The 27,471-nt window shown below is 37.7% G+C and overlaps 1 long non-coding RNA gene across 1 annotated transcript in view; it reads right to left on the bottom strand.

Moving 5' to 3' along the window:
• LOC307185843 overlaps positions 1–27,471 on the bottom strand; it is a 200,713-nt gene that overhangs the window by 142,302 nt on the left and 30,940 nt on the right. The gene's annotated exons all lie outside the window — the stretch shown is intronic.

Genomic DNA, 27,471 nt, shown 5'->3' with positions numbered 1-27,471 from the left:
AAATTAAAATTCTTACATAATATTCCAACGGTCAAAGTAATAGAGATTAGTTGTAGGTTCAGCTGAGGGAACTAAAGTAGTTATTTTCCTGTGATAGTTTTGAATCTTACAGTTCACACTTAACTTGTTATCTAACCATCCATTGTTTGAAATGTGGGTGAATGACCTTTAAAGAATCTATAAATCCATGAAGAAAATTATATACTTGCAAAGTTAATATTTTGATGATTTGAAAATTATTGAAATGAGACACTTATTTGGAAACGTTTTTTACTTATTTCCATGGTAGATAAATAATCATCCATACTTTGTTCCATGAGACATTGTAAATTTAGGAAAACCCCTTTTTCCATTTCCTAAAAGGTACATCACTCTGAAGACCATGCAGCAGCTTATCAAGTGTACAACCGCATTTCTTAAAGGGAAAGCTCTTCTTTCCCATATAATATACTCCTTAGCATATAATATTCCTTCCACACTATTCTAGAATACATGAATGAAAGAGAAAATAAAATGGAAAGAATCAGTGAATTTTTAATGTAATATTTGTGTTTAATAAAACTCTTAATAAAAGTTTAATAAAACTTTGAAAAAAAAGAAAGAGAAGGAGAGGAGAAAGATAGAGAGGGGAGGAGAGAAGTGAATGGAGTTGCTCTGCAACCTCAGGAAAAAAGGATTGCCCTGGTATAGGCATTTCAGCATTGTACTGTACAAATAGCCATGGCAAAACACAGCAACTTAACAAAAATGCATTCCACGTACATAGCTGCAAACAGCATCAGTAGCAATTATAAAAGGTTTCTACAGATATTAAAAATGAAAGTTTTCCATAATGTCTAAAGCACTACATAAATATAAGGTAACATTTATAAGTATTGCTGTCTTCAGCAGCAGAGACAATAGCTAAGACTTACAGAATCTTACTTACAAACTGGTAAACACAATTTTAACTGGTATACATACATCACTTCATTTGAGCCTCACAACAACCCTATAAGGTGGGTTCTATTTTATCCTTATTTTGCATAAGAGAAAAACGAGGCACAGAGAAGTTAACTGCCCAAGGCCACACAATTAGAAGATGGTAAAGGAAAGATGCAGCCAGTAATCCTAGCTCCTAAATCTGTGTGCTTAACCTTTGAATCTCTTGAAAATTACATTGATGCTAACAACAGTAATGTCAATAAGAATCTGGTAAGCAAATATATCAAGTGCACACATTAGAACTAAATTATTATGACCTCAATTTGGGATAAATTCTACTTCAAAATTACAAACATCACTACCATACATTATAGGTATTGATACTGTCCTTTAGATTTATTCTTACATTTGAGAAAACAAACAGCAAAAATGCCCTCTTGCAGAATCAGCATATTGCTACAGATTAATATTTAGAATGAAAACAGAAAACTGACAAGCCTCTGTACCAACTTGTAACCAGAAAAAAATGTATTTAATCCAAGATACTCATTTATTCTTAAAAAAAATTTTTTAAAGCAATGAACTACTTATAACCTTTCAAAGCCATTGGATTAAAAGGAGATTTACCTTTTTCTTTAAAAACTGCTTGCATAAAGGTTTGGAAGTTCCCCACTTCTGGGTGATAAAAGGTGCAGGTTTATACAAATGTATTATTCTTCAGGGGATGTTTGGAAGTGCCCTGGTTATATCAAACGTTAAATAAATAGTACTAATTTCAAGATATTTCATGAAGTTACAAAAGGTCAAAATATCAAATCTTCCATAATAGCACCACTGATACATTTTAATACCAATCTTTGTAATATTCACCATCATCTTCCCCACAATGAAAATAATATCTTCCTATTTCATGATTAATTGATTAAGTTCTATCTTCTGTAATAATGTTAATTTTAGTGATATGATCTGATAAAAAGAATTACAGAGCTCAGGACTTCCCTGGTGGCGCAGTGGTTAAGAATCCACCTGCCAATGCAGGGGACACAGGTTCGATCCCTGGTCAGGAAAGATCTCACATGCTGCGGAGCAACTAAGCCCGTGCGCCACAACTACTGAGCCTGCACTCTAGAGCCCACAAGCCACAACTAGTGAGCCCAAGTGCCACAACTACAGAGCCTGCGTGCCACAACTAATGAAGCCCATGTGCCTAGAGCCCGTGGTCCACAAGAGAAGCCCACATGCAGCAACAAAGAGTAGCCCCCGCTCACTGCAACTAGAGAAAGCCCATGCACAGCAACGAAGACTCAGTGCAGCCAAAAATAAATTAATTAATTAATTTAAAAAATTTTTTTAAATAAATAAATAAATGGAAAGACCTCGGGGGAAAAAAAAAAGAATTACAGAGCTCAAAGTACATGAACTTCTTATACCAGGAAAGATAAAAATTGATCTTTCAGAAATTTCCTCTTTTGCAATTGATATGTTTCTGATTGCTTTACAAATGGGATTTTTTATTTTTAATAGACACCCCAAAACATAAATATCAATATATTAGAGCCAACACCAAAACTATCCCAACAGAGTAGGTTATTCAAAGAGTAAATGACCTATGGTATTAAAGGAAGTGAATAGAAGCCACAAAACTTAGGTACCCAGAACTGCTTTAGATGTTTAACTTATTATCTTATTTGGTGATTCTCAAACCTTGGCTACCAGCCCAGCAGCATAATCATCACTAGCATACTTGTTAGAAATGCAAATTCTCAGGCCCACATCAGAACTACTCAGTCTGAAACACTGAAGGTGGGGTTCAGCAATCAGTGTTTCAGTAAGCCTTCTAACCGTCCAATTTAATCCTCACAACGACCCTATGAAATTAATAATTTCTATATTTTATGAACAAAGGTTAAACAACATCCTAATGGTACCAAAAGAGAGAGAGAGAGATCCAACTGTGTGCTGTCTACAAAGGAAACATTTTAGATTCAAAGAGATAAACAGGTTTAAAGTAAAAAAGATGAAGAAATATATATAATATGCAATTAATAACCACAAGAGAGCTGTAGTGGGTACACTAATATCAGAATAGACTTTAAGACAAAACGTATCACTAGAGACAAAGAGTGGCATTTTAAGATAAAAGGGTCGATTCATTAAGATGATATAACAATTATAAACATATGAACATCCAAAAAACTGAGCTCCAAAATATATGAAACAAAAATAACACAAATGAAGGGAGAAATACATAATTTAAGAATAATAATGGAGGCTTCAATACTCCACTCTTGATAATAAGGGGTAGAGCAACTAGACAGAAAATCAACATGGATATAGAAGATCTGGATAATACTAAAAACCAACTTGACTGAACTGACATATACAGCACACTCCAGACAACAAGAGCAGAGTAATTCTTAAGTGCACATGGAACATGCTCCCAGATACACCATATGTCAGACCATAAAGCAAGTCTTAATAAATTTAAAAAGATTAACATCATGCAAAGTATGTTTTCTGACTATAAGGGGATTAAATTAGATATCAAAACAGTAAACAATATGGGATATCTACAAATACTTAGAAAATTTAAGCCGTACCTCTAAATAACCCATGTATCAATGAAGAAATCACAAGGGAAACAAGAAAATATTTTGAGCTGAATAAAAATGAAAACACAATATATCATATTTATGAAATGTTGCTAAATCAGTGTTTAGAGGGAAATAGCTGTAAATATGTATATTAGAAAGGAAACAGAAAAACTAAATAGATCTAGTAAGTAAAGAAATGGAACTAGTAATTAAAATTTTTACACACACAAAATAAATCCCATGCTCAGATGGCTTCGGTGATAAGTTCTTCCAAACATTTAAAGCAGCGGTCCCCAAATTTTTTGGCACCAGAAACCAGTTTCGTGGAAGACAAGTCCTCCACGGACCGGGGGTGGGGGGTGGGGGGTGGATGGTTCAGGTGGTAATGTGAACGATGGTTCAGGCGGTAATGCGAGCAATGGGAGCGGCAGATGAAGCTTTGTTTGCTCGCCTGCCACTCACCTCCTGCTGTGCGGCCCAGTTCCTAACAGGCCGAGGACCGATACCAGTCCATGGCCCGGGGGCTGGGGACTCCTGATTTAAAGAATACCAGCCTATGGGCTTCCCTGGTGGCGCAGTGGTTGAGAGTCCGCCTGCTGATGCAGGGGACACGGGTTCGTGCCCCGGTCTGGGAAGATCCCACGTGCCGCGGAGCGGCTGGGCCCGTGAGCCATGGCCGCTGAGCCCGCGCGTCTGGAGCCTGTGCTCCGCAACGGGAGAGACCACAACAGCGAGAGGCCTGAAGAATACCAACCCTTCATAAATTCTTCCAGAAAATAGAAAAGGAAGTAACACAGCTCATTCTAAAAGGTGAGTATTATCTTTATATTAGAAAAAAAGAAAAGCTGACCAAGAAAAAGGGGAAATACAAATTACCAAAATCAGAAATGAAAGAGGAGACATCACTAACAGGTTTATAGAAATTTAAATTATCATAAGGAAATACTGTGAACAACTCTATGCCAACAAATTGGACAACGAAGATGAAATGGAAACATTTCTAAAAAGAACAAAAATGCTGTTACTGAAGTTGACTGAAGAAAAATAGAAAAACTGAATATACCTACAACAAATAAAGAAATTGAATTAGTAATTTGAAGTCTTCCCATAAAAAAGCTCAAGCCTAGGTGGCTTTACTGATAAATTATACCAACATTTAAAGAAGAAAGAATACCAATCTTTCCCAAACTTTTCCCAAAGACAGAGAAGGAAGCACTTTCCAGCTCATTCTATGAAACCATTATTATGCTGATACCAAAGCCAGACGAAGATATCACAAGAACACTACAAACCAATATCCCTCATGAATATACACATGAAAGCCCTCAACAATATATTAGCAAACAAAATCCAGGAAAATACGAGAAGGATAATGCACCATGACCAAGTGGGATTTAAACCCAGAATGCAAGGTTGGTTTAACATCCAAGTAGAAATTAATGTGATATCTATTAATAGAATAAAGAACAAAACACACATGATCCTCTTAAAAGATGCAAGGACTTAGAAAAAAATCCATTCATGTTAAAACAAAAACAAAGAAACTCTCAACAAGCTAGGAATAGAAGGGAACTTTCTTAACCTGATAAAAGGAATCCATGAAAAACCTACAGCTAACAGCACACTTAATAACTAAAAGACTGAATGCTCTCCCCCTAAGAACAAGGCAAGGATATCTGCTCTCACCACTTCTTTTCAACATTGTACTGGAGATTCTAACCAGGGTAATCAAGTGCTACAGACTAAATGTTTGTTTCGCCCTAAAATTCATATGTTAAAACCTGATCCCCAATGTGATAGCATTTGGAGATGGGGATTTTTTGGGAAGTGGATTTTTGCGGGATTAGTGCCCTAATAAGAGAGACCCCAGAGAGTTACCCTTGCCCTTCCATCCTGTGAAGAGCCAGAGCGAAGAGGGCTGTCTATGAACCAGGAAACTGGTCCTCACCAGATACCTAATCTGCCAGTGCCTTAACCTTGGCTCCAACCTCCAGAACTATGAGAAATAAATTGTTGTGTAAGCCACCCAGTTTATGGTATTTTTATTACAGCAGTCCAAACAGACTAAAACATCAGGCAAGGAAAAGAAATAGAGAGGGGCGGGAGAGAGAGAGAGAGAGAGAGAGAGAGAGAGAGAAAGAGAGAGAGAGAGAAAGGGAGGGAGGGAGGGAAAGAGGAAGGGAGGAAAGAAAAAGGAAGGAAGGAAGAATATCTCTAGAAGAAAGGAAGAAGTAAATTATTCACAGGCAACATGATCTAATGTGTAGAAAATTCCAAAGAATCCACAACAAAACTGTAAGAACTCAATGACAAGAAGACAAGCCAATTTAAAAATAGGTGAAATGGGAGTTCCTTGGCGGTCCAGTGGTTAGGACTCCATGCTTCCACTGCAGGGGGCACAGATTAGATCCCTGGTTGAGGAACTAAGATCCCACATGCCATGGCATGGGCAAAAAAATAAAATAAAATAAAAATAGGCAAAAGGCTTGAACAGACATTTCACCAAAGAAAATATATGAATGGCGGATAAACATATGAAAAGAGTCAACTAGTTATTAGGAAAATGCAAATTAAAATCACTTCACATCCGTAAGTATGGCTATAAAAAAGACACAGTGACGAATGTTGGAGAGGATACAGAGAAACTAGAACCCTCAAACTGCAGCCACTTCGAAAACCAGTTTGGCACTTTCTTGAAAATTAAACATAAATTTACCCTACAACTTGTATTTCTAGTTCCAAGTATCTACCCCTGAGAAATGGAAACATATATCCACACAAAGACTTGACCATGAATGTTTATAGTAGCATTACATAATTGCCAAAGTTGGAAAATTTTTAGATGATCATCAACTGGTAAAGGGATAAAATGTGGTATGTCCACATACTGAAATTCTATTTTGCAATAAAAAGAAACAAACTACTGAAACATATGAACCTCAAAATATTTTGCTAAATGAAAGAAGGTAGCCACAAAAGATCACATATCATAGGATTCTATTTATATTAAATGCCCAGAAAAGGCATACCTAGAGAAACTTAAAAAAATCAATTAGTGCTTGCCTGGGTTTGAGGAATGGGGATTGACTGCAGATGGACAGAAAGGAACTTTTGGAGGTAAAGGGAATGTCCTAAAGTTGGGTTGTGGTAATAGTTTCATAACTCTGTAAATTTACTCAAAAAAAATCATTGAATCATGCACTTAAAATGGATTGATTTTTGTGGTATGTAAATTATACCTCCAATCAAACTGTTAAAAAAAAATTATCTTGTTTCCACAGTAGGTGACGGACCTGGGATTTAAACTCGGGACTAACTTACCTTCAAATCTTTTATGTTTTCTTTTATGATGACTTAATTCCATAAAAAGTAGACTTTTCAGATTTGGAAGTAGCTGAAAAGTGAAATATTTTAGCAAAAGGTACCTTCTAATAACAATTGGCTTGTAAGGCTTTTTTTCACATTTCCTTGCCAAAATACTTGCCTTTAAATTTTGATTAGTCAATGATTATTTGCAGGTTATTATCCTTAATTTGCTAACACTTTTACTAACAAAAAGGCATAGAAGAAAAATTTGAAGTTCAAAACATAACACACTTTTAAAAGTGATTTGTTTTCCTTTATTAAACAAAGTAACAGATCATATCAGCAGCCTACTCATCCTGATTTCTACTCTCTTCATTCTTACTTCTCGGAGCCAGAACATCACAGGCTGGGAGTGAGTCACCTTACCCAACACCTGCACGTAACAGGAGCACCCCAATACTAATTCCACTAAGATTTTTATCTAGCTCATTTTTCTACACCTCTAATGATCCTGGCTTAATATCTAAATATGGCAATATATCAGAAAAACACAGTTCCTTTACAAAAAAAGAAGAAGAAAAATTGTTCTATGTTTCACAAAACAAAGTAAAGCAAATGTCTAATCCAATATTCATGACACTCATTCTAGATGGCCTTTCCCTCCTTGAAAGTTTCTAACAGCTCTTTAAAGAAAACTCTGTCCCAGGCCCACCTCCTACACACACCCTTTCCCAACTACGTCCTAATCATCCTTGTGGTCTTAGTTTAAAAGTTATTTCATTTAGTCAGTCACTTATTTAAAAACAAGAACAAAAAACGTACAACGTACCAAGTGCATACTAGAAGCAAGGTGATCTGCTGGGTTCTGAGAAACAAGTAGAAGACAAAAACCTTACAGTTTAAAAGCAATACATAATTATGTAATCTCTAATGCTATGGGGATCTATCTAATTTAAAATGGATGCTTCTGAAAGGCCTCTTGGTAAGTGACATTTAAACTGAAGTCTGAAGTATAAAAAGAGCAACCATCATGGTGAAGTGTGAGAAGGGTGGCCCAGACCAAAGGAGCAGCATTTTGAGGGAGGAAAGAGCCTAAAGCTTGGGAGGACCTGAAGAAAGCCCACTGTGGTTAGAACAGAGTAAGCAAAATGGAGGAAGGCATCCAGATGAAAGTGAAAAGGCAGATTAGGCCTTATAGGCCTCCTTGAGGATATTAGTTTTTATCCTAAGGACAACAGGAAGCCTCTGGTTTCAAACAGGTAAATAAAACCTAATTTACCTCGCAGAAAGATCTCCTTGTGGTGTGAAGATCGGATTAGGCTAATTAAATTAAGAATACTTAACCCCCAGATTACTAAAACAGATTATTAAAACCTTGTAACCTATTATTACTAAACCAGATTATTAAAACCATAATTTCTGGGGTCCTCAAATCTCTCCTCCTTGGTAGAAAGAGGAAGGTAATCTTTGGACTACTTCCCTCAGGGTATGACCTGTGATGATTGTGATTCTAACAATGTTTTGTTTATTTATTTTTTTAAAATCACAGGTCATGGTTTGGCTGCTACTGGACCCTACCCCGCCTTTGGTTGTATGCTTAAGGGTGCTGGAAAGCACTGATAAGTAAGCAGGATGCACACCACAACAGCATCACCAGAACATTGTCTTCCAGTAGAGGTTCTTCTGACATCTATTATCAAAACCAGGGGTTAATACCCAACATATATAAACAGCGCATAAACTCAATATCAACAAAACAGACGACTCCATTTAAAAAATGGGCAGAAGACCGGAAGAGACATTTTTCCAAAGAAGACATACAGATAGCCAACAGGTACATGAAAAGATGCTCAAGGTCAGTAATCATCAGAGAAATGCAAATCAAAACCACAATGAGGGGCTTCCCTGGTGGCGCAGTGGTTGAGAGTCTGCCTGCCGATGCAGGGGACACGGGTTCGTGCCCCGGTCCGGGAAGATCCTACATGCCGTGGAGCGGCTAGGCCCGTGAGCCATGGCCGCTGAGCCTGCGCGTCCGGAACCTATGCTCCGCAACGGGAGAGGCCACAACAGTGAGAGGCCCGTGTACTTCAAAAAAAAAACCACAATGAGATATCACCTCACTCCTGTCAGATGGCTATCAACAAAAAGACCACAAATAAAAATTGCTGGCAAAGATGTGGAGAAAAGGTAACTCTTGTACACTGTTGGTGGGAATGTAAATTGGCGCAGCTGCTGTGGAAAACAATATGGAGGTTCTTCAAAAAACTAAAAACAGAAGTACCATATGATCCAGCAATTCCACTCTTGGGTAGATAGCCAAAGAAAATAAAAACACTAATTTGAAAAGATACATACACCCCAATTTTCACAGCAGCATTATTTACAATAGCTAAAATATAGAAGCAACCTAAGTGTCCATCAACAGATAGATGGATAAAGAAGCGATGGGGTGTCTATACACACACACACACACACACACACACACACACACACACACAGGAATATTATAAATCCATAAAAAAGAATAAAATGTTGTCATTTGCAACAACATGGATGGATTTGGAAGGCATTATGCTTATTTAAATAAGTCAGACAGAGAGAGACAAATGTTGTATATACCACTTTATATGGAATCTAAAAAGCAAAACAAACCAGTGAATGTAACAAAAAAGAAACAGACTCATATATATAGAAAACAAACTAGTGGTTACCAGTGGAGAGATGGAAGGAGAAAGAAGCAAGATAGGAGTAGGAGATTTAGAGGTAAAAACTATTATGTATGAATAAATAAGCTAAAGGACATATTGTACAGCACAGGGAATAGAGTCAACATTTTATAATAACTATAATTTTAAAAAATTGTGAAACACTATATTGTACACCTGAAACTTATGTAATATTGTAAATCAACTATACCTCAATTAAAAAAAAACTAGCATCTTATGAGGACCAGTGATTGATAATCAATACAAAAATAGCCTGGAAGTTAAAAAAAAGTACTGTGTTTAATCTTTCATCTCTATCCCAAAGTCTTACAGGGGACCTCTTAAAAGTTCTATTTTTTATTATCTCACTTCAAGAGATGAGACTAGGACGGTGAGCAAATAGCATTATGCTTATAGATGTTATAAGAAAGTAGAATTAGGGACTTCCCTGGTGGCACAGTGGTTGAGAATCTGCCTGCCAATGCAGGCGACACTGGTTCAAGCCCTGGTCCAGGAAGATCCCACATGCCGTGGAGCAACTGGGCCCGTGTGCCACAACTACTGAGCCTGCACTCTAGAGCCCGTGAGCCACAACTACTGAAGCCTGTGTGCCACAACTACTGAAGTCCACACGCCTAGAGCCCATGCTCCGCAATGAGAAGCCTGCCCACCGCAACGAAGAGTAGCCCCCGCTTGCCGCAACTAGAGAAGGCCTGTGTGCAGCAACAAAGACCCAACGCAAGCAAAAATAAATAAATAAATAGTTATTAAAAAGAAAGCAGAATTAGAGATAACTGAAGGTTTAAAATATATGTTTTATGTGGGAAAATGTCATGCTTGGAATTGCTTCAAAATAATTTGACAGGAGGAGATAAAGATGAAGTTGATAATTGCTGAACCTGGATGCTGTATCCATGGGAGCTCATTACACTATTTTCTATTGTGCATATATTTGAAATTCTTCACAATAAAAAGCTTTTTAAAAATCCGTATGGGCCTTCCCTGGTGGCGCAGTGGTTGAGAGTCCGCCTGCCAATGCAGGGGACGCAGGTTCGTGCCCCGGTCCTGGAGGATCCCACATGCTGCGGAGCAGCTGGGCCTGTGAGCCATGGCCACTAAGCCTGCACGTCCGGAGCCTGTGCTCTGCAATGGGAGAGGCCACAACAGCAAGAGGCCCGCATACCGCAAAAAAAAATAAATAAATAAAATAAAATAAAATAAAATCCGTATGGATTAAGGAAGTGGAAATTCTCTCACATACTATTAATAAAAGCATATATTGTCACAACCTTTTTAAAGTTAGTGAGGAAATAACGATTAAAAGTAAAAATTTTCTGAACAGCAAAGGAAGCCACTAACAAAATGAAAAGGCTACCTCCCAAATGGGAGAAAATATTTGCAAATCATATATCTGATACGGGGTTAATATCTAAAATATATAAAGAACTCAAAACTCAATAGCAAAAAAAAAAAAAATCCAATTAGAAAATGGGCAGAAGATCATTTTTCCAAAGATGCTCAACATCACTAATCATTAGAGAAATACAAATCAAAACCACAATGAGATACTACCTCATACCTGTTAGAATCATTATTATCAAAAAGGCAATAAATAACAAGTGTTGGAGAGGGTGTGGAGAAAAGGGAGCCCTCTCGCACTGTTGGTGGGAATGTAAATTTGTGCAGCCACTATGGAGAACAGTATGGAGGTTCCTCAAAATATTTAAAATAGAACTACCATATAATCCAGAAATTCCACTTTTGGGTGTTTATCTAAAGAAAACAAAAATGATAACTCGAAAATACACTTATGTTCACTGCAGTATTATTTATGATAGCCAAAATATGGAAATGACCTAAGTGTCTACTAATGGATTAATGGATGAAAAAGATTATATATATATATATATATATATATATATATATACACACACACACACACACACACACACACGCATACACACACATATGCACACAGTGGAATACTACTCAGCCATTAAAAAAGGGAAATCTTGCCATTTGTGACAACACTGATGGATCTTGAGGGCATTAAGCTAAGTTAAATAAGTCAGACAGAGAAAGACAAATACCATATAATTTCACTTATATGTGGAAACTAAAAAATAAAGCAAAACCAAAATCACAGATAAAGAGAACAGAACGGTGGTTGCCAGAGAAGAGGGGCGAGTGGGTAAAACAGGTGAAGTGGGTCAAGAACTATAAACTTCCAGTTATAAATCCTTGGGATGTAATGTACAGCATGGCGACTATAGTCAATAATACTGTACAGCATATTTGAAAATTGCCAAGAGAGCAAATCCTAAAAGTTAACTTTACATGGTGACAGATAGTCACTAGATTTATTAAGATGATCACAGTGTATACAAATATCGAATATTATGTTGTACACCTGAAACCAATACCATGTTATATGTCAATTATACCTCAATAAAAAATTTTAATAGACCAATAGTTAATAAGATGAAGAAATACTGTAGACATCTTTTTCAAGAGGTAAACTTGTATGTACTAACCTAGAAATGGTCCATGTTAGATCATAAAATGATTTTTAAATTGAAAACCAATATTATTGGCATTATGCACATGTCTATTATATACTCGTGTGTATAACTTTGGGGAGAAAAGTTGAAATGGATACAAATCAAATGTAGAGTGGTTAATGGAGCAAAGCTTTGTTTTCCTCTCTTATTGTAAATACTTTGTATTTTCTTAAGTAGTGGGATCATAGGTGGTTTTTATTTGTTGTACTTAAGATCACACACTCAGTGGCAAAATTGAGCAATACATCCCAGCAGTCTGGCTCCAGAGGCCCTGCTTTTAACTACTCACTAAACTGCCTTTATCTGCAGCAGTATATAAAATACAAACGAATAATCTTAGAAAATATTTTATTTAGTTCTTCCCTATCGTACCCAGAGTACCTCTACATTCCTGATTCCAAATATCTCTTACCATCCTTCAATCAAGAGTGCCTTTTCGGGGCTCCCCTGGTGGCGCAGTGGTTGGGAGTCCGCCTGCCGATGCGGGGGACGCGGGTTCGTGCCCCGGTCCGGGAGGATCCCGCGTGCCGCGGAGCGGCTGGGCCCGTGGGCCATGGCCGCTGGGCCTGCACGTCCGGAGCCTGCGCTCCGCGGCGGCACCGCAGCGGTGGGAGGCCCGGGTACCGCAAAAAAAAAAATAAATAAAATATAAAAAAATAAAAGAGTGCCTTTTGTTTCACAAAGTCTTAACCCATAACATTTCAGGCCCTGGTTAATCCCTCAGAGATCCATTTTACAGGAAGGAAAGAACAAGGAACTATTTACAGTGTTTTAAAATGTCATTGTTAATTGTGGTGCCCTTAAAATTACAACAACTTAGTTTGGGTATGTAATTAAGCCAATTATCTTGAAAACACTACTGAAATTTTGAGCAGCAACCACTCCTCTGGCCTCCTTTGCTTGGCTTCCCTGCCACTGTTTGAAGCTTCTGTTTGAAGTGAGGAGGAAGAAGCATAGTAGCCTCTTTGTTGCAGAGCCACAGGTAAAAAAAACACTCTTGCTCAAAGGTGACAGGATCCCTTCATCATTAATCCCAGGATGACCGCCCCCCCAGCCCCGCCCCGAGAAATTCTTAGACTAAAAGGCTCTCATGTATATGCCTGTTAAAAACAAGTCTCTTTAGCCCTGTTCTTGTCTCTCTTTTCCTACCTCCTCTGGAATTTCTTCTTCCTTAAGGCACTTTATTTAAGTGAAGTCTCTTAGTTACATAAAGGAGGCAGAGAACATTTTCTTGCCTATCCAACTAAAAGAATCTTCTTGAAATGAGTTGAGGTAGGATTAGTGAAAAAGAGAATACCTTCTGCCAAAGAAAGCAAAAAATTGTTTTAAATAGTGCCCAGAATTAATTAGATGGGCAGTTACATTACTAATTTTTTCCCTTATCTCCAGCAGCTTTTAAAAGACTGTGATTTACAAGGCATATTTTCTGGCCAAGATTTCTTTCATGGAAAATTTTGCTTTACCTAGACAAAGTACATGAAAGGAATTTAAAGTACATGTAAGATTAAAGAGGTCCCAATTTTTTTTCAAAGCATATTTTTAAATTATCCTGCCCTTTTCCATTTCTTTTTAACAACCTATTAGTTCAGAAACTTGTGCATCATGAATGCTTACCAACTTGAATCCGAAAATATCTTTGCTCTTGGGGTTCTGTGGAACATATATGTTCCACAACATATATGATGAATTACTTAAGATTGATATTGGTCTTACTTGTGATTTGGAGAATTAACTAAGTAACAATATATAAATCCCATGCACACCTATATGTAGATGAAAATGGTGGCTATCCTAAAAAAAACTTCCCTAAAAAATATGCGCTGAGTTAGCACATACAGTGATACTATGATGCCAATAATGTTTACTGGATTCTTTCATCTACTAAAAAATTTTGAGGACTTTTCCCCATAGTGAAATGAATAGACAAACATTACCTGATCTTCGTGTTAAATAACTGAGGAACTGCCTCCCATGGCAGCCACTCCCCATAAGGACCACAATGAGATGAAAGTTTGACTGCAAAAAAGCACCCTATCAACCCCAACTGGTTCCAGGAAATGACAAGCCATGGAAAACCCTCCAGTCTTAACACTGAACAATCAATCCTTCCTATATTTTGAAATGACCCCAACTGCTCACCCGCTTACCGCCAACCAACAACTGCCAAATATACCTGAAAACCAACTAGAAAGTCTCCCCTGCTTCCAAAATTCCCACCTTAATAACTGCTTGCCAATCAGAGACTCTCAGAACTCTCTTTTCAAATGATAAACTCACGCCTTTCTGACACCATTGAAAGCCTGCTGAAATTAAAGTGATGGCAGGGGATTCCCTTGCTGTAGATTTATGAATAAACAGCCTTTGCTGATTTTGTCTTATGCTTATTTTTGTCTTTAACATAACTGTATATGATATTATGTATGTTAAACTAGCTCTTAATTACCACTGAATCTTTTTCTCTCTACCCCCAGTATCATTACTAATATCCTTATCATGCCTCACCTAGGGTGAAAAAAAGTCCAGGAGGTGATCTCTTTGCCTCTGGTGTGTTCTTCTCCTGCTGACCAAATAGTCTTGGTAGAAGGCAGATCTGTTCACACACTTTCCCTATTTTCATGGCACTCCAAGAGCTAACTATGGTGATAAACCCAGATGCTTTCCATGAAGAGGACTTACAGTAACAGGAGTAGTAGTACAATACTAAAGTTAAAATAAATGACTATATGTTAATTTATAATGTTTCCATTAACAGATCCTCTGAAAAGTACAGAAGATTTGTTGTCCTAGCTAAGAAGTCTGAGATTCAAGAAAGCAAAGTGTCTTAGTCCATTCCAGCTGCTATAACAAAATACCATGGACTGGGTGGCTTATAGACAACAGAAACAAACTTCTCACAGTCTGGAGGCTGCAAGTCCGAGATCAAGGTGCCAGAACGGTCAGGTGAGGGCTCTCTTCTGGACCGCAGGCTTCTTGTATCCTCAGAGGGTGGAAGGAGCTAGAGAGCTCTGTGCGGTCTCTTTCATAAGAGCACTAATCCCAATCATGAGGGCTCCACCCCATGACCTAATCACCTCCAAAGGACACACCTACTAACAAACAACCATCACCTTTGGTGGTGAGGATTTCAATTTTTAAATTTCAGGGGAGACACAAACATTCAGACCATAGCAGCAAGTGAATTTACCCAAGATCACTTAGCTAGTTAAGTAGCAGAACCAGTCTGAACCTAGCTTTGTCAGATTTCAAGGTCCAGGCTTTACATTAAATGCCCTACCCTACAACCAAATTAAACTATGGCTGTTTTTTCAATATGCCATGCTGGTTCACAGTTCCTTGCCTATGCACGTGCTTGGACTGCTCACATCTTACCATGAAATCTTCCCTCATCTTCACTCTCTCCAGGCAGAGATGATCATTCGCTCTTTGCATCACTGCTTTAGCTGAAACTTGCCTCTTTCATAGCCCTTATTAGTATTAGTATTTACATTAGTATCTCACTGGAGTATAAGCTCTTTGAGGACACAGAATTCGATTCCATTTCCTAGTAAAAGTTTGTTATTCTGACTTACCAATGATAGGAATTTTCAGAGAAAGGAGAATACTTAACTTTTTTTATAGTTCACTGGTGCTCTACAATAAAATAACAAAATGGAAATAGTAACTAGTAATTACCTCTCAGAGTTATTCTGAAAAAATCAGTTCTAAAACCTGACTGTATTTTGGAATCCCTTAGGAGATTGGGAAGATGTAAATATCCAGATCGGATGCCACATCTTCTGATTCATAATCTCTAAATGGGTAGCTCATAAACCTGTATGTATGTAGATCCCCAGGGCAACTAGATTTGGCAACCACAGAATTTAATGTTATAAACTATATAAGCCCTTATGACAAGGCCTAGCCTATGGTAAACGCTCAACAAATGTTAGACTTTAAATGATAACACCTTACAAATGTCATACCACTTTCTTCTTTTTTTATACCACTTTATAATTTACGAAGCACTCACACAAGAATTATCCAATTTGATCTTCAGAACAATACAAGGATCAACATTAATCTCTACTGCCCCAAATTATTCAGGAGATTGTAATCACTTAAATGCTGTCTTCTTCAAATGAAATGAAATAGAGAGAAGGAAACCTCTTAAAAATAAGGTCTTCCATAGTCTGAAAAATATCCATCTGCTCTTGCAATGACATGTCGTCTACCGTGACTCTTAACTTTGGGTAATCAGATCTCTAGCTTCTCTAAATGGTTTTTAGGAACTGGCATTAGGAAGTTGGTTTTGTTTGTTTGTTTTAAATACTGCTGGTTAGGTAACCAACACTTCTGTTACAAGGGATACCTTTATGGAAGATAAAAATGATCATTTAACCAAGAGAGTCCTAAACCTGTGCTTTGCAAGAAGGAAGAGTCTCAAAATGTTGAAAAAAGATGGTGCTAGAAATCTAACACAAAACTGTGCAATCCTACTAACTTACTGGTACAATTCCAGAAAGCACTGAACAAATTCTTCCAGATCTTCACTTCTGGAAGGCCCAGCAGGGCAGTCTAGAGGTGGTACTGAGAAATTAATAAGCATATATATCTGAAGTAGTGAGTGATCTTTGTCAATAAATGTCTATAGAAAGCAGTCAATGAGACAAAAAATAAAATAAAATACATAATAGTTTTGCTGTCAAATCAATAGTAAAGAATTCTGCTGTAATTCTAACAGGGGTGCAGAATCTCAGGAATATAGATATGGCAATTAAAAGGTATGATGGAGACTACTAATACAATGCACCAGCTGGCAAAAAATGGCATGGGTGTGAAAGTCACATTACAGTAAAAAATAATTGATTAGCTCTAGTAGTTTTCTGGTGGCATCTTTAGGATTGTTTATGTATAGTATCATGTCATCTGCAAAGAGTGACTGTTTTACTTCTTCTTTTCCAATTAGGATTCCTTTTATTTCTTTTTCTTCTCTGATTGCTGTGGCTAAAACTTCCAAAACTACGCTGAATAATAGTGGTGAGAGTGCACAACCTTGTTTTGTTCCTGATTTTAGAGGAAATGGTTTCAGTTTTTCACCATTGAGAATGATGTTGGCTGTGAGTTTGTCATATATGGCCATTATTACGTTGAGGTAGGTTCCCTCTATGCCCACTTTCTGGAGAGTTTTTATCATAAATCGGTGCTAAATTTTGTCAGAAGCTTTTTCTGCATCTATTGAGATGAGCATATGGTTTCTATCCTTCAATTTGTTAATATGGTGTATCACATTCATTGATTTGCATATATTGAAGAATCCTTGCTTTCCTGGGATAAATTGCACTTGATCATGGTGTATGATCCTTTTAATGTGCTGTTAGATTCTGTTTGCTAGTATTTTGTTGAGGTTTTTGCATCTATGTTCATCAGTGATACTGGCCTGTAGTTTTCTTTTTTTGTGACAGCTTTGTCTGGTTTTGGTATCAGGGTGGTGGTGGCCTCGTAGAATGAGTTTGGGAGTGTTCCTCCCTCTCCTATACTTTGGAAGAGTTTGAGAATGATAGGTGTTAGCTCTTTTCTAAATGTTTGATAGAATTCACCTGTGAAGCCATCTGGTCCTGGGCTTTTGTTTCTTGGAAGATATTTAATCACATTTTCAATTTCAGTACTTGTGGTTGGACTGTTCATATTTTCTTTTTTTTTAGAAGTGAATTAGTATTTTATTTATTTATTTATTTATTTATTTATTTACATCTTTATTGGAGTATAATTGCTTTACAATGGTGTGTTAGTTTCTGTTTTATAACAAAGTGACTCAGTTATACATATACATATGTTCCCATATCTCTTCCCTCTTGCATCTCCCTCCCTCCCACCCTCCCTATCCCACCCCTCTAGGTGGTCACAAAGCACCGAGCTGATCTCCCTGTGTTATGTGGCTGCTTCCCACTAGCTATCTATTTTACGTTTGGTAGTGTATATATGTCCATGCCACTCTCTCACTTTGTCACAGCTATTTTCCATTTCTTCCTGGTTCAGTCTTGGAAAGTTGTGCTTTTCTAAGAATTTGTCCATTTCTTCCAGGTTGTCCATTTTATTGGCATATAGTTGCTTGTAGTAATCTCTCATGATCCTTTGTATTTCTGCAGTGTCAATTAATACTTCTTTTTTTTAATACTTCTGTTTTTTAATTTCTAATTCTGTTGATTTGAGTCTTCTCCCTTTTTTGCTTGATGAGTCTGGCTAATGGTTTATCAATTTTGTTTATCTTCAGAAAGAACCAGTTTTTAGTTTTATTGATCTTTGCTATTATTTCCTTCATTTCTTTTTCATTTATGTCTGATTTGATCTTTATGATTTCTTTCCTTCTGCTAACTTTGGGTTTTTTTGTTCTTCTTTCTCTAATTGCTTTAGGTGTAAAGTTGGGTTGTTTATTTGAGATTTTTCTTGTTTCTTGAGGTAGGCTTGTATTGCTATAAACTTCCCTCTTAGAACTGCTTTTGCTGCATCTCATAGGTTTTGGGCCGTCGTGTTTTCATTGTCATTTGTTTCTAGGTAATTTTTCATTTCCTCTTTGATTTCTTCAGTGATCTCTTGGTTATTTAGCAGCATATTGTTTAGCCTCCATGTGCTTGTATCTTTTACAGTTTTTTTTCCTGTAATTGACATCTAGTCTCATAGCGTTGTGTTGGAAAAGATACTTGATATGACTTCCATTTTCTTAAATTTACTGAGGCTTGATTTGTGACCCAAGATATGACCTATCCTGGAGAAAGTTCCATGAGCACTTGAGAAGAAAGTGTACTCTGTTGTTTTTGGATGGAATGCCCTACTCCTTAATAAGTTTTCTGCTTGATTTCTTTTCTTAAAATCTCAGGGCAGATGTGCAGCATTTTGGATGCTCAGGGTCTACTCTATTTTAGGAATTATAACATGACATTTTTACTGCTACTCCTCCTTGTTTGATACAGATCTCCTAATCCAAAAAGTGTTCAATAACAGTAAATTTAATAAAGGTGAATTAACATCCTTTAAACTAGTGAGCTGCCTTTCTGGTTAGGCTGAATTATAATTGTCCTGCCCTGTAAAGCCACATTTCAGCTCTATCACAATTTTGATGTCAAACCCATATAATCAAGCCTAGTGTGAAAGCTAAAACATACCTGACAATTAAGGAGATGGTTTTATTCAGGCTACTATAATAGATCGTTCATTAATAAGGAACACCTGAAGGAAAAGGAAATGGGGTTTTACACAGCTAAAATACATAAAGGATTCACTGAGGGAGGAGGCAGGACGGGTCTTATCTAGGAGTATGTGAGAGCAGGTAGTCTTTTACTTCAGCCATTTCTTGGAACACAAGAGTGGGATGGAAGGGTCCAGTAACTCAGGACTCAGATGAAGCTCAATATTGTCAAGGCAATGACAATTGTTCAAGACAAATGAATGTCATTCAACCTGAAAAACTCAGAGTTGATCATAAACCTCCTAAGTAGGATGAAGCAAGGTCTGAGAAATAGTCTCTCAATGATTCTTGTTGGTATTATTTCTGTAAACTCAGTCGAACCATTTGTTGAGAGGTGGTAGCAAATGTCAATTGTTTTAGGGCCCTGGAGGCCCTAAAGACTTGGCATTTTAAAAGAGGGATGCCTTAAGGAAAAAGAGAAATATTAGTATAAAGAGCCAAGAGTTGAACCTTGAGGGTGTTGGGGCCCAGGGCAGGACACCTCAAAATGTGCCTCAATGACATTATTTTGAATTAAAGTTGCCTAAGAAAGACCTGATGTCAGAGGGACACGTTGACCTCCTCTCTGGCTCCTTAAAAGCAGGAAATAAATTTCTGATATGAAAGTTACACTCCCTGCACCTGGAAGTAGAAGAACACTCTTATCACCAGAGTTAGGGAATTCTGTAGAGATCACTCTATAAACAAACCTTGTTACTTCTTTAATTTACTATACGAAGCCCAAACTCTGTTTAGATTCTTAATCAAGCATCCAAAGCCTAAGTTTCTTTGTCCTGTCAATTTCTCACAAATTTATTGTTTCTTTGTCTAAAAAATATAAAAGCTGCCTGCTTTGGCCGCTTCTTAGGTGCCACTTCTCTGAGACCTACGTGCACAGGAATTAGAATTTGCTTCTTTTTCTCCTATTCATCTGTCTTGTGTAAGTTTTATTATTAGTCCATCCATAAGAACTCAGAGGGGTAAGGGGGGAAATTTCCCCCTCCCCCAACAAGGGTAACCAGTCCAGGGAATTCCAAGAGGTTGCTGAGGACAATTTTTTGGTTATGCAGCACTACTTATTGAGTTTCATGCTCTCAAGCTAGGATGGCAATGCTCTTGGTGATGTTGCCCACAGTCTTGGTTACACCTTATATAAGAAGGACATGCTTGGCCCAAGCATCTCTCTGGACTTCCTTAGTGGTCCAGACAATGACTTGTTCAGTGAGAAATCCAGCCCACATACAGGCTGTTGCAGTGACAAGTCCTTCATGGGTTATATCAGGTCATCAGCCTTCAGCTAGCAGAGCCTCTTCCAATCCTGTAGAAAGGGTAGGCTGCAAGGCAGCCTAGAATTCTGGGGATTTGAGCAGTCAGCTTTCAGTTCCTCATGATGCGGAGTCAGGCGAAGGGAGAAAAACTGGAAAAAGTGTGGATGACTATAGTCAGATATTAAAGGAAACTTGCAGAATTTAAAATTTGGTAAGGATTGGGGATTGGTTCAAGACGGCAGAGTAGAAGGACATGCTCTCACCCCCTCTTGCGAGAACACCAGAATCAAAACTAACTGCTGAACAATCATCAACAGGAAGACATTGGAACTCACCAAAAAAGATACCCCCCATCCAAAGAAAAAGGAGAAGCCACAGTGAGACAGTAGGAGGGGCGCAATCACAATAAAATCAAATCCCATAACTGCTGGGTGGGTGACTCACAAACTGGGGAACACTTATACCACAGAAGTCCACCTACTGGAGTGAAGGTTCTCAGCCGTATGTCAGGCTTCCCAACCCAGGGTGCCGGCACTGGGAGGAGGAATTCCTAGAGAATCAGACTTTGAGGTTAGCAGGATTTGACTGCAGGATTTTGACAGGACTGGGGGAAACAGAGACTCCACTCTTGGAGGGCACACACAAAGTAGTGTGCACATCGGGCCCCAGAGGAAGGAGCAGTGACCCCATAGGAGACTGAACCAGAGCTAGGTGGGAGGTGGCTGTGTCTCACCGTGAGGACAAGGACACTGGCAACAGAAGTTCTTGGAAGTACCCCTTGGCATGAGCCCTTCCAGAGTCCACCATTAGCCCCACCAAAGAGCCCGGGTAGGCTCCAGTGTTGGGTTGCCTCAGGCCAAACAACCAACAAGGAGGGAACCCAGCCCCACCCATCAGCAGTCAAGCAGATTAAAGTTTTACTGAGCTCTGCCCAACAGAACAACAGTCAGCTCTACCCACCACCAGTCCCTCCCATCAGGAAACTTGCATACACCACTTAGATAGCCTCATCTACCAGAGGGCAGACAGCAGAAGCAAGAAGAACTACAATCCTGCAGCCTGTGGAACAAAAACCACATTCACAGAAAGACAGACAGATGAAAAGGCAGAGGGCTATGTACCAGATGAAGGAACAAGATAAAACCCCAGAAACACAATGAAATGAAGTGGAGATAGGCAACCTTCCAGAAGAATGCAGAATAAAGACAGTGAAGATGATCCAGGACCTCAGAAAAAGAATGGAGGCAAAGATCAAGAAGATGCAAGAAATGTTTAACAAAGATCTAGAAGAATTAAAGAACAAACAAACAGATATGAACAACACAATAACTGAAATGAAAAATACACTAGACGGAATCAATAGCAGAATAACTGAGGCAGAAGAACGGATAAGTGACCTGGAAGACAGAATGGTGGAATTAACTGCTCTGGAACAGAATAAAGAAAAAAAAATGAAAAGAAATGAAAACAGCTTAAGAGACCTCTAGGACAACGTTAAACGCAACAATATTCGCATTATAGGGGTCCGCGAAGGAGAAGACAGAGAGAAAGGACCTGAGAAAATATTTGAAGAGATTATAGCCGAAAACTTCCCTAACATGGGAAAGGAAATAGCCACCCAAGTCCAGGAAGTGCAGAGAGTCCAATACAGGATAAATCCAAGGAGAAACACGCCAAGACACAGAGTAATCAAACTGACAAAAATTAAAGAGAAAGAAAAATTATTGAAAGCAGCAAGGGAAAAATGACAAAAAACATACAAGGGAACTCCCATAAGGTTAACACCTGATTTCTCAGCAGAAACTCTACAAGTCAGAAGGGAGTGGCATGATATACTTAAAGTGATGAAAGGGAAGAACCTACAACCAAGATTACTATACCCAGCAAGGGTCTCATTCAGATTCTATGGAGAATTCAAAAGCTTTACAGACAAGCAAAAGCTAAGAGAATTCAGCACCATGAAACCAGCTCTACAACAAATGCTAAAGGAACTTCTCTAAGTGGGAAACACAAGAGAAGAAAAGAACTACAAAAACAAACCCAAAACAATTAAGTAAATGGTAATAGGAACATACATATCCATAATTACCTTAAACGTGAATGGATTAAATGCTCCAACCAAAAGACAGAGGCTTGCTGAATGGATACAAAAACAAGACTCATATATATGCTGTCTACAAGAGACCCACTTAAGAACTAGGGACACATACAGACTGAAGGTGAGGGGATGGAAAAAAATATTCCATGCATATGGAAATCAAAAGTAAGCTGGAGTAGCAATACTCATATCAGATAAAATAGACTTTAAAATAAAGAATGTTACAAGAGAAAAGGAAGGACACTACATGATGATCAAGGGATCAATCCAAGAAGAAGATATAACAATTATAAATATATATGCACCCAACATAGGAGCACCTCAATACATAAGGCAACTGCTAACAGCTATAAAAGAGGAAATCGACAGTAACACAGTAATAATAGGGGACTTTAACACCTCACTTACACCAATGGACAGATCATCCAAACAGAAAATTAATAAGGAAACACAACCTTTAAATGACACAATAGACCAAATAGATTTAATTGATATTTATAGGAAATTCCATCCAAAAACAGCAGATTACACTTTCTTCTCAAGTGCACACGGAACATTCTCCAGGATAGATCACATCTTGGGTCACAAATCAAGCCCCAGTAAATTTAAGAAAATTGAAATAATATCAAGCAACGTTTCAAACCACAATGCTTGAGATTAGAAATCAATTACAGGGAAAAAAATGTAAAAACCACAAACACATGGAGGCTAAACAATACGTTACTAAATAACAAAGAGATGACTGAAGAAATCAAAGAGGAAATCAAAAAATACGTAGAGACAAATGACAATGAAAACACGACGATCCAAAACCTATGGGATATAGAAAAAGCAATTCTAAGAGGGAAGCTTATAGCCATACAAGCCTACCTCAATAAACAAGAAACATCTCAAATAAACAATCTAACCTTACACCTAAAAGAACTAGAGAAAGAAGAACAAACAAAACCCAAAGTTAGCAGAAGGAAAGAAATCATAAAGATCAGAGCAAAAAAAAATGAAATAGAAACAAGGAAAACAATAGCAAAGATGAATAAAACTGAAAGCTGGTTCTTTGAGAACATAAACAAAATTGATAAACCATTAGCCAGACTCATCAAGAAAAAGAGGGAGAGGACTCAAATCAATAATATTAGAAATGAAGAAGGAGAAGTTACAACACACACTGCAGAAATACAAAGCATCCTAAGAGACTACTACACACAATTCTATGCCAATAAAATGGACAACCTGGAAGAAATGGACAAATTCTTAGAAAAGTGTAACCTTACAAGCCTGAACCAGGAAGAAATAGAAAATATGAACAGACCAATCACAAGTAATGAAATTGAAATGGTGATTAAAAATCTTCCAACAAACAAAAGTCCAGGACCGGATGGCTTCACAGGTGAATCCTATCAAACGTTTAGAGAAGAGCTAACACCTACCATTCTCAAACTCTTCCAAAAAATTGCAGAGGAAGGGACACTCCCAAACTCATTCTATGAGGCCACCATCACCCTGATACCAAAACCAGAGAAAGACACTACAAAAAAAGAAAATTACAGACCAATATCACTGATGAATATCGATGCAAAAATCCTCAACAAAATACTAGCAAACAGAATGCAACATACACCATCATACACCATGATAAAGTGGGATTTATCCCTGGGATGCAAGGTTTCTTCAATATATGCAAATCAATCAATGTGATACACCGTATTAATAATTTGAAGAATAAAAACCATATGATCATCTCAATAGATGCAGAAAAAGCTTTTGACAAAATTCAACACCCATTTATGATAAAAACTCTCCAGAAAGTGGGCATAGAGGGAAGATTCCTCAACATAATAAAGACCATATATGACAAACTCACAGCAAACATCATTCTCAATGGTGAAAAACTGAAACCATTTCCTCTAAGATCAGGAACAAGACAAGGATGTCCACTCTCACCAGTATTATTCAACATAGTTTTACAAGTCCTAGCCATGGCAATCAGAGAAGAAAAAGAAAGAAAAAGGAACACAAATTGGAAAAGAAGAAGTGAAACTGTCACTGTTTGCAGATGACATGGTACTATACATAGAGAATCCTAATGATGCCACCAGAAAACTACTAGAGCTAATCAATGAATTTGGTAAAGTTGCAGGATACAAAATTAATGCACAGAAATCTCTTGCAATCCTATACACTAATTATGAAAAATCTGAAAGAGAAGGTAAGGAAACACTCCCATTTACCATTGCAACAAAAATAATAATATACCTAACAATAAACCTACCTAGGGATACAAAAGACCTGTATTCAGAAAACTATAAGACACTGTTTAAAGAAATTAAAGATGATACTAACAGATGGAGAGATATACCATGTTCTTGGATTGGAAGAATCAATATTGTGAAAATAACTATACTACCCAAAGCAATCTACAGTTCCAATGCAATCCCTGTCAAATTACCAATGGCATTTTTTACAGAACTGGAACAAAAAAATCTTAAAATTTGTATGGAGACACAAAAGACCCCAAATAGCAAAAGCAGTCTTGAGGGGAAAAAATGGAGCTGGAGGAATCAGACTCCCTGACTTCCGACTATACTACAAAGCTACAGTAATCAAGACAATATGGTACTGGCAGAAAAACAGAAATATATATCAATGGAACAGAACAGAAAGCCGAGAGATAAACCCACACACCTATGGTCAACTAATCTATGACAAAGGAGGCAAGGATATACAATGGAGAAAAAGTCCCTTCAATAAGTGGTGCTGGGAAAACTCCTACAGCTACATGTAAAAGAATGAAATTAGAATACTCCCTAACACCATACACAAAAATAAACTCAAAATGGATTCAAGACCTAAATGTAAGACTGGACACTCTGAAACTCTTAGAGGAAAACATAGGAAGAACACTCTTTGACATAAATCACAGCAAGATCTTTTCTGACCCACCTCCTAGAGTAATGGAAATAAAAACAAAAATAAAACAATGGGACCTAATGAAACTTAAAAGCCTTTTCAAACAAAGGAAACTACAAACAACACGAAAAGACAACCCTCAGAATGGGAGAAAATATTTGCAAACAAATCAACGGACAAAGAATTAATCTCCAAAATATATAAACAGCTCATGCAGCTCAATATTAAAAAAACAAACAACCCAATCCAAAAATGGGCAGAAGACCTAAATAGACATTTCTCCAAAGAGGATATACAGATGGCCAAGAAGCACATGAAAAGCTGCTCAACGTCACTAATTATTAAGAGAAATGCAAATCAAAACTACAATGAGGTATCACCTCACACCAGTCAGAATGGCCATCATCAGAAATTCTACAAACAACAAATACTGGAGAGGGTGTGGAGAAAAGGGAACCCTCTTGAGCTGCTGGTGGGAATGTAAATTGATACAGCCACTATGGAGAACAGTATGGAGGTTCCTTAAGAAACTAAAAATAGAATTACCATATGACTCAGCAATCCCACTACTGGGCAAATACCCAAAGAAAACCATAATTCAAAAAGACACATGCACCCCAATGTTCATTGCAGCACTATTTACAATAGCCAGGTCATGGAAGCAACCTAAATGCCCATCAAGAGACGAATGGATAAACAAGATGTGGTACATATATACAATAGAATATTACTCAGCCATTAAAAGGAACGAAGTTGGGCATTTGTAAAGACATGGATGAATCTAGAGACTGTCATACAGAGTTTAGTCAGAAAGAGAAAAACAAATACCTCATATTAACGCATGTATGAGGAACCTAGAAAATGGTACAGATGAACTGGTTTGCAGGACAGAAATTGAGACTCAGATGTGGAGAACAAACATATGGACACCAAGGGGGGAAAGTGGCGGTGGGTGGGGGTGGTGGTGTGAACAATTGGGAGATTGTGATTGACATGTATCTACTGATGTGTATAAAATGGATGACTAATAAGAACCTGCTGTATAAAAAAATAAATAGAATAAAATTTAAGTAATAAATAAATAAATAAAATTTGGTAAGGATTGATAATTTTAGTGATGTAACAAAATCGAATCCAATTTACATGTAAGTACCCAAATTGGTTTTTCCACAGGGAAGGGATGGAAGCCATTTAAATCTCTGCCAGACAGACTTCTTCATCTGTAACATAGTTTTTGTCATATAATTTTTTTTTGATGTGTGGGGCTGTATTCCCGTATTACTGATTGTTTGGCTTGAGGCGTCCAGCACTGGAGTTTGCAGGCAATTGGGCAGAGCCGAGTCTTGGTACCGAGATGAGGACCTCTGGGAGATCTCACTCCGGTTAATATTCCCTGGGGTCTAAGGTTCTCTGTTAGTCCAGTGGTTTGGACTCAGTGCTTCCATCACAGGAGCTCAGGCCCAACCCCTGGCCTGGGAACAAAGATCTCACAAGCCGTGCAGGACAGCAAAAGGAAAATTTCAAAAAGAGCAGTACAATAACAAAGAATAAAAAATAAAATAAAATTAGAAAAATAAAAAATATATTAGTAAAAATATGAGTGAAACAACAACAAGGTAAAACAGAAACACAACAGAAAAAAAGGGGGGGTAGAACAACCAAAAGGAGCAGAACAATAACAAAGAATAAAATAAAATTAGAAAGATAAAATATTTTTTAGAAAAAATAAAAGTATACACGAAACAACAACAACAAGGTAAAACAGAACCACAACAGAAAAAAAAGGAAGGGGGGGCAGAAAAGGCCTTGGCTGTGGGGGGTGGGGTTTAGGCAGGGGTGGAGTTTAGGGCAGGGGGAGGGCCTAGGCCCAGGACCCATGTTGTGGGAAAAGGCAGCATGGCCAGACA

Source organism: Stenella coeruleoalba, assembly GCF_951394435.1.
Source record: "Stenella coeruleoalba genome assembly, chromosome: 4".
Lineage (NCBI taxonomy): Eukaryota > Metazoa > Chordata > Mammalia > Artiodactyla > Delphinidae > Stenella > Stenella coeruleoalba.
This window is presented reverse-complemented; position numbering and strand designations above follow the sequence as displayed.